Below are 9,655 nucleotides of genomic sequence, written 5' to 3'. Positions count from 1 at the left end.
ATTAAAAAAAAAAAAACTCAACTTTCAACTATCTTTTTAAAATAGACCTATATTTATAGTTAAAAGTGGTTTGGAAAGTAAGTTAAAACAATTTTTTTTAAAAAAAAAATATGTTGAGACTTCAGTCGTAGATTACATTTCAGATTCTTCTCATCACTTGTTCATCGTCTTATCGTTTATCATTTTATCATTATGTGTATTTATCCTGATCACATAATTGGTGTAAATAAAATGGAACAGTGACAATATATATATATATATATATATATAACATTTCCTTGAACTTTATTAAATATACAGCAGCTTGCTTCAAGTAAAGGTATAAAAAAAAGTATAGAGATAATACGATTTAAAAAGTCAAAAAATTGTTTTTTAATCAACTTACCGGAATAAGCCTTAATAACTTCTGTCTTAGGGGTGTTTTGAGAAGTTGGTAAAAAGTTGACTTTTGACTTTTTATCAAATTTTTTAGTTTTTTTGAAAATGATTTGAGAAGTTGGTAAAAAGCTGACTTTTTTTAATTTTTGATTTAATATTTTTTAAAAATGTCACATCACTCTAAAATGATCAAAATATTCTTACTTTTTGATTTTTAAATTAATTAATTAAATTATTTCAGAGGGTAATTTAGTAAATTTGGGTGTTGCTTATTTGGTCTTCCCAAATGGGATTGAAAACGCAGTGGGCATGGGTTGGCGTTTCTGAGCTGTTGCCAAAACGTGGCGTTTTTGATTTGTTGCCAAAACGGCACTTAATATATATTAATCTCTTATTTTTATTTTTTTATTATTTTGAAATATTAATTATTTTTAAAAAATTAAAAATTAAAATAAAATAGATTTTTTATTTTGTCCTTTTAAATTTATACCCAAAAAAAATCAAAAGATAATTTTAAAAAGTTAATATCCCCCCAAAAAAATGTGTGGTGTGGGTTAGCATGACTCTTTTCCTTAAAAACTCTATAAAAGGAGAACTTTCGTCGGCAGTGTACTCCTCAATTGGAAACTGTACTTTTTTTTCATTCAAAAAAACATATATTATTGAAGCAAAATGTTGTTATTACATCTCTTATCTTTCTACTTTTTTCCATTGTTCCTCTTGGTACTCTTCCTCTTCCTATGCTTTTCCCTTATTACTACTACTCCAACAGACCACAAAAACTTGCCACCACCTTCTCCTCCAAAGCTCCCAATTATTGGGAATCTCCACCAACTGGGCTTGTTCCCTCACCGCTCTCTCCGATCACTGGCTCAAAAATATGGACCTCTTATGCAACTTCACTTCGGCAGTGTTCCAGTCCTTGTTGTCTCCTCGGCTGTTGCAGCTCGCGAAATCATGAAAACCCATGATCTCGCCTTTTCAAGCAGACAATTAATGGTAGCAAAATTGTTTATGACTGCAAGGACGTCGCTCTTAGTCCCTATGGCGAGCATTGGAGGCAGGTAAGAAGCATTTGTGTCGTCCACCTTCTTAGTAATAGGATGGTACAGTCCTTTCGAAACGTTAGAGAAGAAGAAACCACCCTTATGATTGAAAAAATCAAAAACTCTTCTTCTTCGTCTTCGTCTTCATTGGTAAACTTGACCAACATGTTTGTGACACTTACAAATGATATAGTGTGTAGGGTTGCGTTGGGGAGGAAATACAGTGGAACGAAAGGAGGGAGGAGGTTTAAGGAACTCCTCGCGACACTTACGGAATTGGTCGGTGTTTTCAATGTAGGGGATTATATCCCATGGCTTGTTTGGATGAATCGAATCAATGGTTTGGATGCCAAAGTGGAGAATATTTCTAAAGAGATGGATGAATTTCTTGAGGGAGTAGTGGAAGAACATGTTGATAGACGCAAAAGAGACGACAGTTATAGTGTGAATATTGGAAATGAAAACAAACATGACTTTGTGGATCTTCTACTTCAAATCCAGCGAGAGAATGCATCTGGCTCTATTGTTCATAGAGATACCATCAAAGCTCTCATCTTGGTAAAATTACTTTTTGTTTTCTTATTTAATGCTAATTAATTCTTGTTTATTTGTATTAGTCAATTTTTGCAGTGGTGCTGACGGCGGAGTTAAGAAATTAAATTAGATAGGGTACTTATTAATTATAATATTAAATTTTTTTATAAAAATATTTTATATAAATTTTTACCATTAACTTCAGGAAAGATAAAAAAAAATAATCAGTGTGTTTTGTTTTAGTTTTCTAAATTCAGTTTTTTAGTGAATATTTTTTAAATTTTAAATAATTTTTTATTTTTTTAGATACACATTACTTAGATATGTATCCAAATAGTAAAATATTTGTGAAAAAATATTTTAAAAAATTAATAAATACACAAAAATACTAAAAATGTACTGAATTTTCATATTATTTTTATATTTTTTGGTATTTAGTGTATTTTTTAAAGATTTTTTTCACAAATATTATACTTTTTAAGTATATTTATGTTAGATGTGTCTAAAAATTAAAAAAAATTCTTAAAATATTAAAAAAAATTATTGAAAACATTAAAATATGAAAATAAAAATATAGAATTTTTTGAAAATTGTTTTATGAAAACTAGAACCAAATAAGCTAAATATTATTTGTAATTAGTGTATCATGGACATTATTAAAAAAAATTCATGGATATAAAATTTTAAAATGAATTATATAATGATAAAATAATTTTTTATACAAAATATCTGTAATTCAATATAACAGTTATACCATGTCATCATTAACATGTAATATCACCAATCAATAGTAAAGAAACACAAGGAGAATGAACGCTACATGTCAAATGTAACTAACAATTCAATAAATTCTATATTTTCATTGAGATTAATTATGTTTGCATATCAATAGTGATAGACATTAACATTATATTAGAATTTTCAAAATTATAATATCGTAATCATTTTATTTTCAATCAAAATAACTATTATTATTCTTATTATTTTAAAAATATCATTGACATTTAAAATAATATTTTTATAAATTCTTTTATTTAAAATATTTTTTTATGTTTGTTTTGAAAAAAAAAAAAAAATTCCAAAACCCAGGGGGGGCACGTGACCCCCCTGGCCCTTGCTAGCTCCGCCCCTTGTGCTAACAATTAGTGTACTAGCGCATGCTATACTATTGCAAATTCAAAATTATAGATCCTACTTATTATACAAATTATAAAAATTCAAAGCCAATAAAATTATACTATATCATCCGTTTGTACACTAATTAATACACCAATTGGTGCGTATACCTTTATTGTAATTTTTAAAACACAATTTAGGGATTTAACGATGATAATTAAACAAGTTGTTGGACATCGAGATGGGCATAGGAATAATCTTCCCTACTCTGTGTCATTGTCTGTCCTATTCTCTTCTAGTCGTTGATTTTGGTAATGTAATTATATGTAATAGATATACAACAATACTATAAAACTCAGAGAAAATACTTAGAAAATTATTCATAAAAAACGATCAATGGTCTACATTCATTGTAAGTGTGACATACATCCAATTAACTTTAGAATAATTCTACATATACTAACAATCTTGTCAAAATATTTACTACAACATACAATAAGTCAAATATGATTGGTTGTAAAAAAATATATGTATATTTAAACATCTAATAATATTTAGACATATATATTCTTAATAAGGGTTTAATAAAAAATTTATTACATATAACATTGCTTTAACTTTAAATCTACACATTTAAAAAAATAAAATAAAATTCAAAATAAATTTTCATAATTTATAATACTTTTCATAAATATAAGATAAAACATATAGAGTGGGGTCGATGATTAGGCCATTCGAACCCTCTTGTAAGGGGATAAATTTGTAACAGTTGATGTATGTCTTCCAACTTCCATTTTTTTTTTCTCTTTTATTTACATGCTTACCATGGCTGTATAAAACATCATGTTTTCCATTATTATTTTCATGCTTCGTATCCATTTTTGCATGGATTAAGGATCGACTCATCATTTTGATGCTGTTATCATTTCCTACTTGATTATGCGTACTACCTTATACTTCGAGTTGATTCATATGTCATACTAATAGCCGAATCTAATAGTTGCATTTTATATGTGTTGCATTAATCATGTGCATTTTTTAGGGTCATGTATTTTTCTAATTATCTTATTTTTCTTTGGCTTGCCGCGGATGAGTACTAGGTGAGCATTTTTGTTTTAGCATATCATAAGTGTGTTAGTTGTTACCATGTTGAGCATACTACCATGAGGCTACTTGCTTACTTGAAATATCTCTATGAACGATTGTGGATGGAGGCTAGTTTGCTTAAGTTGGAATGACATGGATTGTTATAAATATAAGCTCATTTTTTTCCTTTGAGTTGCACATATTCGAAATTTTTTTCAAAAAATTATGAAATCAAAGCATTTTAAAGTAAGTGACGCAGTCTATACTTGTTTGCCTCAGATAGTAATGTTAGCATATTAATAAATCAGAATGAGTATATAATGTCTTTAAAATTCAAATAATGATTTAGTAGAGGCCGATTTTTGATTAAATAAGTAGGGTGCTCAATTCATGACCTTCCCCTCTTATACCTAAGTTTTCGAACTGAGACAACTTTGGTTATGATAGACAAGTGGCCTTTGGCACGAGTCACGGATTTCCTAATTCTCCCAAAAATATTAGGTGGCGACTCTAAAATTTAGCAATGCAGTCCATTTAGGTTAATTTATGACTTAATTTTTTTTTGTTATATATATATGTATATATGTACATGTTTTAATTTTAAATATTATTAAATAATAAATTGTGTTAAAAATTAAATATTATATTAAGCTTCTTTTATGATTTAATTTTATGATAATAATTAAGGTATTTATGTCACAACCCGCACCCTGTGCTCAAGGCTTAGGCATTGTGATTGGCCAGTAATCGTGGTTATCTAAGGCCTATTACATAATAATTTAATTAACAAACACGTGTAGAAATAATTAATTAAATAAAATACCAAAATATATATCACTGTTTCTATTTAATTATAACAAAAAGATCATTAATCTAATAGGTCGATCTTTATAAATATTATAAAAGGGTACTATGCATTTACTGCATGTCCCCATTTCCCAAATGAGCCAAACACTCTCTCTCTAATAATTATTTTTTGAAAATTGATAAACAACTTATAAACATATTGTAGAGTAATAAATATTATATTGAGAGTATAAACACTATAAAATCACCATAATAAACATTTTAAACAAAACATATATATATGGTACCGTACGTAACACATAACCACATTCACAGGCAGTATGGATTCAACTGGCAACTCGTATGGATTTTAGGAATAGCTTCGATAATAGTATAACACGTAACTTTGTACAACACTGTGCTTCATACAATTACCAAAATGACAAATAGAAGGCAATGACTATTTAAGTCCCAAAACATGGGACCTTTGTGGTAATATTTATAAGAATATTTGCTCAGATGATCATTTACCAAATCGTTATCAAATTTATATTTTAATAAACATTTATATCAACAAATTTTCTCTTTTACACAAATATATTCCAATAACAAACAATACCTTTGATATGATAATCAAGTTTACAAAACATGATTTAACATAAAATAGTCAGAGATAATTCAATATCTAATAAAACCCACCTTAGTATCGGTTTCTATTGTCTAAATATCTCCGGAAACTTGAATCTCTTACAAAAATTCTTGTTGGATCTTTTCTTCCTTTTGTTATTCTTTTTTTCCTTTGATTGTAATTGAACTCCTATTTATAGCAGGAATAATGTTATAGAAATAAAAAATTTACATATAATTTTTATACATAATGATATGATTCATTGTGGACTTTTTATTTCAAAACCAAACACCATTGAAGATATATTTATTTACAATAATATCTTACCACAACATTTTTATCAGTTTTTTTATTTAAGTTTTATGTATGTTTAGAATTTTCCTTAGGAGAGGAGGCAGTCGTGGGATGACAAGAGAAAAAATATCAGTTGGTCTTGGACGCCACGTGGCTATACCCCACACCAATCAAAATTTATTATATATTTTCATGTTCTTCAATCATTCAATATAAATATGTAACTCCACTCCCTTCACCGAATACAGTATCATTGGGACACCGCATGATGGTGCCTCAAAACCAACCAATAACTTCTTGCGGCAAAAAGGGTCGAACAAGATGCCTCCATGTACTACTTAGGTGGCATTACCCTTTTGGGTATTCACACTCTAATCCTACATTTTATACTAATTCATATTTTACCACACAAAATTACAAAATTAAATTTAATTCTTTTAATCATGATTAGCATGATCTTTAACCCCATCATATATAAAATTATAAAATACATTCTATTTTTTTTTAATTGAATAATACTAATACGAAATTAATGGATAGTTTAATTTTGGGATTGTTATAATTTAGGTTGATTTATGATTAATTTGTTTTATATATATGCACTACAAAAAATTAAGGTTTTAGAGACCAAAATTTAGGGACAAAATTATTTTTTAGGGACCAAATATTTCAGTTGCGAAAAGTGTCATTATTATATTTTTAGCAACGAAAATTAGACATTAGTGATGGATTATTATTCTTTTAGGACCAAATTTTTTGCCTCAAAAAATAAACCATCTTGAAAACAAATTATTTTGTTCCTAAAAGTCTATTTATTAGTAATATTTATAAAATTTTGTCATTAAAAGTCTTGTTTTTGACTTTTTGGGACGACCTTTTAGCGACTATCCTCATAACGATGGAAATTGGTCCCTAAATGTATTTTGTAACAAAATTTTCACTTTTAGAGATCAAAATATTTGATCTCTAAAAACTTTTATATGTTGTAGTGATGTATGCGTTTAATTTAAAATACAATTAAACAAAAAATTGGGTTAGAATTTTAAAATAAAAAAATTAGATTAAAGTAATTTGATGATTTAATTTGTTAGATACATATATCTATGTACGTCTTTAATTTAAAATTTTATTAAATAATAAATTAAGTTAAAAATTTAAAATTAGAATAAGGTACTTTTATGATTTAATTTTATATAATGATATAATGAATTAAGGTATTTAGATCAATATATGATTTAATTTTTTATATATATATATGTGTACGCATATGTTTATTTTAAAATGTTATTAAACAAGGTAATTTTTTGGTAATAAATTAGGGTGTTTACTTTAATTTATGATTTAATTTATTATATATATATATATATATATATGTGTGTGTGTGTGTGTCTATTTATGTTTATTTTAAAGTGTTATTAAATAAAAAATAATTTAAAAAATTAAAATTAAAAATTAGATTAAATTAATTTTATAATTGAATTTTATGGTAATAAATTAGAGCATTTTATTTAATTTATGATTTAATTTGTTATATATATATGTATGCACGTGTTTAGTTTAAAATGTTATTAAATAATAAATTTGGCAAACAATTTATAATTCGATTAAGGTACTTTTATGATTTAGGTTTATGTTAATAAATTAAGGTATTTAGTTTAATTTATGATTTAATTTGTTATATATACATATATGTTTATGTTTATGTTTATTTTAAAATGTTATTAAATAAAAAACTTGTGTTAACAAATTTAAATTAAAAATTTGATGATTTAATTTGTTATATATATATATATAATATTTATGTTTAATTCCAAATGTTATTAAATAAGAAATTGGGTGAAAATTTTAAAATTAGATTAAGTTAATTTTATGGTAACAAATTAGAGTGTTTAGTTTAATTTATGATTTAATATGTTAAATATGTGGTTGAGATAGAAAATTATATGACATAAGGGTATTTAGGTAATTTTGGCTTGATTATTAATAGAGTTGGTTTCGTATTTTAGTCAAAATTCATAAAATCATTTTTTGCCCATATTTGAACTATAGGAGGTAAAGTGAATTAGGAGAACTACATGCATGTAGGAGTTGAGTAAAAAAATTACTAACACATAGAGGGATATGGAAATGACACTTCCACTTCCACGACCTTTCGTTTGAATCCCACCACAAACACTTGCACCACCATGTGTTTGTAATTTTTTTCTCCAACTCCCACCTGCATGTAATTCTCCCAAGTGAATTTTGCTCATTATTATAAATATATAAGTATAAACATATAATTTTGGTCAACATATTTACAGATCTTGAAATTTAAAAATAATTCAAATGACTCTATCTTGACTAGTATTTTTTTATTTAAGAATAATATTTATTATATTTATAATATAAATATGTCGTCACGGTTTGATTCCAATTGATCGAATGGTTGAACCAGTGACCCATTAACCCAGTCTTTTTTTCCTTTTGGCCAATGGTCCTGATTTTAGAACATTACACACAAGATAATAAATAATTAGCAATCCATCTTATTTTTGTAAATATTTTGAATAAATAGTTAGAATTGTCAGAGAGTTACAATTCATTGCAATCAAATAACATGTAAAGCTAAAACTTCTTATGATCTTTCTACAATAATAATTCAGGACATGTTTGTTGCTGGAACTGATACCACATTCACAATGATGGAGTGGACAATGGCAGAGCTCTTAAAACACCCACAAATCATGAAAAAACTACAAAATGAGGTGAGAGAAGTAGCCAAAGGAAAATTAAATATAATAGAGGATGATTTAGTAAACATGCACTATTTGAAAGCAGTGATCAAAGAATCTCTAAGGATACATCCTCCGAGTCCATTGTTGCTTCCTCGAGAATCAATCCAAGAAGCTAAGGTAATGGGCTATGACATTGTAGCTGGCATGCAAGTGATTGTCAATGCTTGGGCAATTGCAAGAGACCCATTGTCATGGGAAGATCCTGAGGAGTTTCGGCCAGAGAGGTTCTTGAATAGTTCAATAGATTTCAAAGGACACAACTTTGAGTTTATTCCTTTTGGTGCTGGTCGGAGGGGTTGCCCTGGTACTCTATTCGGCATGAATGTTAATGAGCTTGCACTTGCAAGTGTTGTTCACAAGTTTGACTTGTTGTTACCAGATGGATCGAGTGGGGAAGATTTGGACATGACTGAAGCTGCTGGTTTAACTATCCATAAAAAAAACCCTCTAATTGTTGTTCCAACTCCTTACTCTTGCTAGTGTGATAAAGTTTGCTATATGTTTTGTGTTTTTTGGTTAGTTCGAGCTATATATTGGATCAGTGATTGTTAAATAAAAGAAAATAAATGTCTGGCCATACAAATTTAAATGAATTTTGTGTTTGAGAGTTGTATTAGATGGATTGCTAATTCTAGTTCTAAATAAATCAGTTTACATAAGAAGTATTTTTTCTCTTCCTTTGTGTAATGATCACTTTTATGTCATCTTTATGTCTTTATTGAAATGCAATTGTGTTAGGTTTAGTGGATAGTTGATTAGTCTTCATTGTTGGATTTTTCTATTATGAAGTCAATCGGGTAATCATTTTCACTTTGTTGGGAAATCAAGGAAGAATTATCAACTTTCGATATTTTTACCTATTTGCCATATTATTAGAAAGATCTAAAAGATCTTATTTTTGAAGAAGGGAAAGAATTTGGTTGTACGTTCGAAATAATTCCACTTGTTAGTTGTCAATCAAATTCTAAATTAGCATATGTGATCCTTTTCTAACTTAATTCCTTTATTCA

General features: G+C 27.4%; 1 pseudogene across 1 annotated transcript; it reads left to right on the top strand.

Annotated features, from left to right (window-relative positions):
- The first annotated feature begins 1,003 nt into the window (after positions 1-1,003).
- On the top strand, positions 1,004-9,319 carry LOC145813618 (cytochrome P450 736A117-like; annotated as a pseudogene). The gene is made up of 2 exons (XR_014356807.1): positions 1,004-1,982; positions 8,514-9,319. The product of XR_014356807.1 is annotated as a cytochrome P450 736A117-like (transcript).
- The last annotated feature ends 336 nt before the right edge of the window (positions 9,320-9,655 follow it).

The sequence above is a fragment of the Camellia sinensis genome, chromosome 15 (assembly GCF_055761805.1).
Source record: "Camellia sinensis isolate YWXY chromosome 15, ASM5576180v1, whole genome shotgun sequence".
Classification (NCBI taxonomy): Eukaryota; Viridiplantae; Streptophyta; class Magnoliopsida; order Ericales; family Theaceae; genus Camellia; species Camellia sinensis.
The sequence above is the reverse complement of the archived record's forward strand: the minus strand, read 5'-3'. Positions and strand labels throughout refer to the sequence as shown.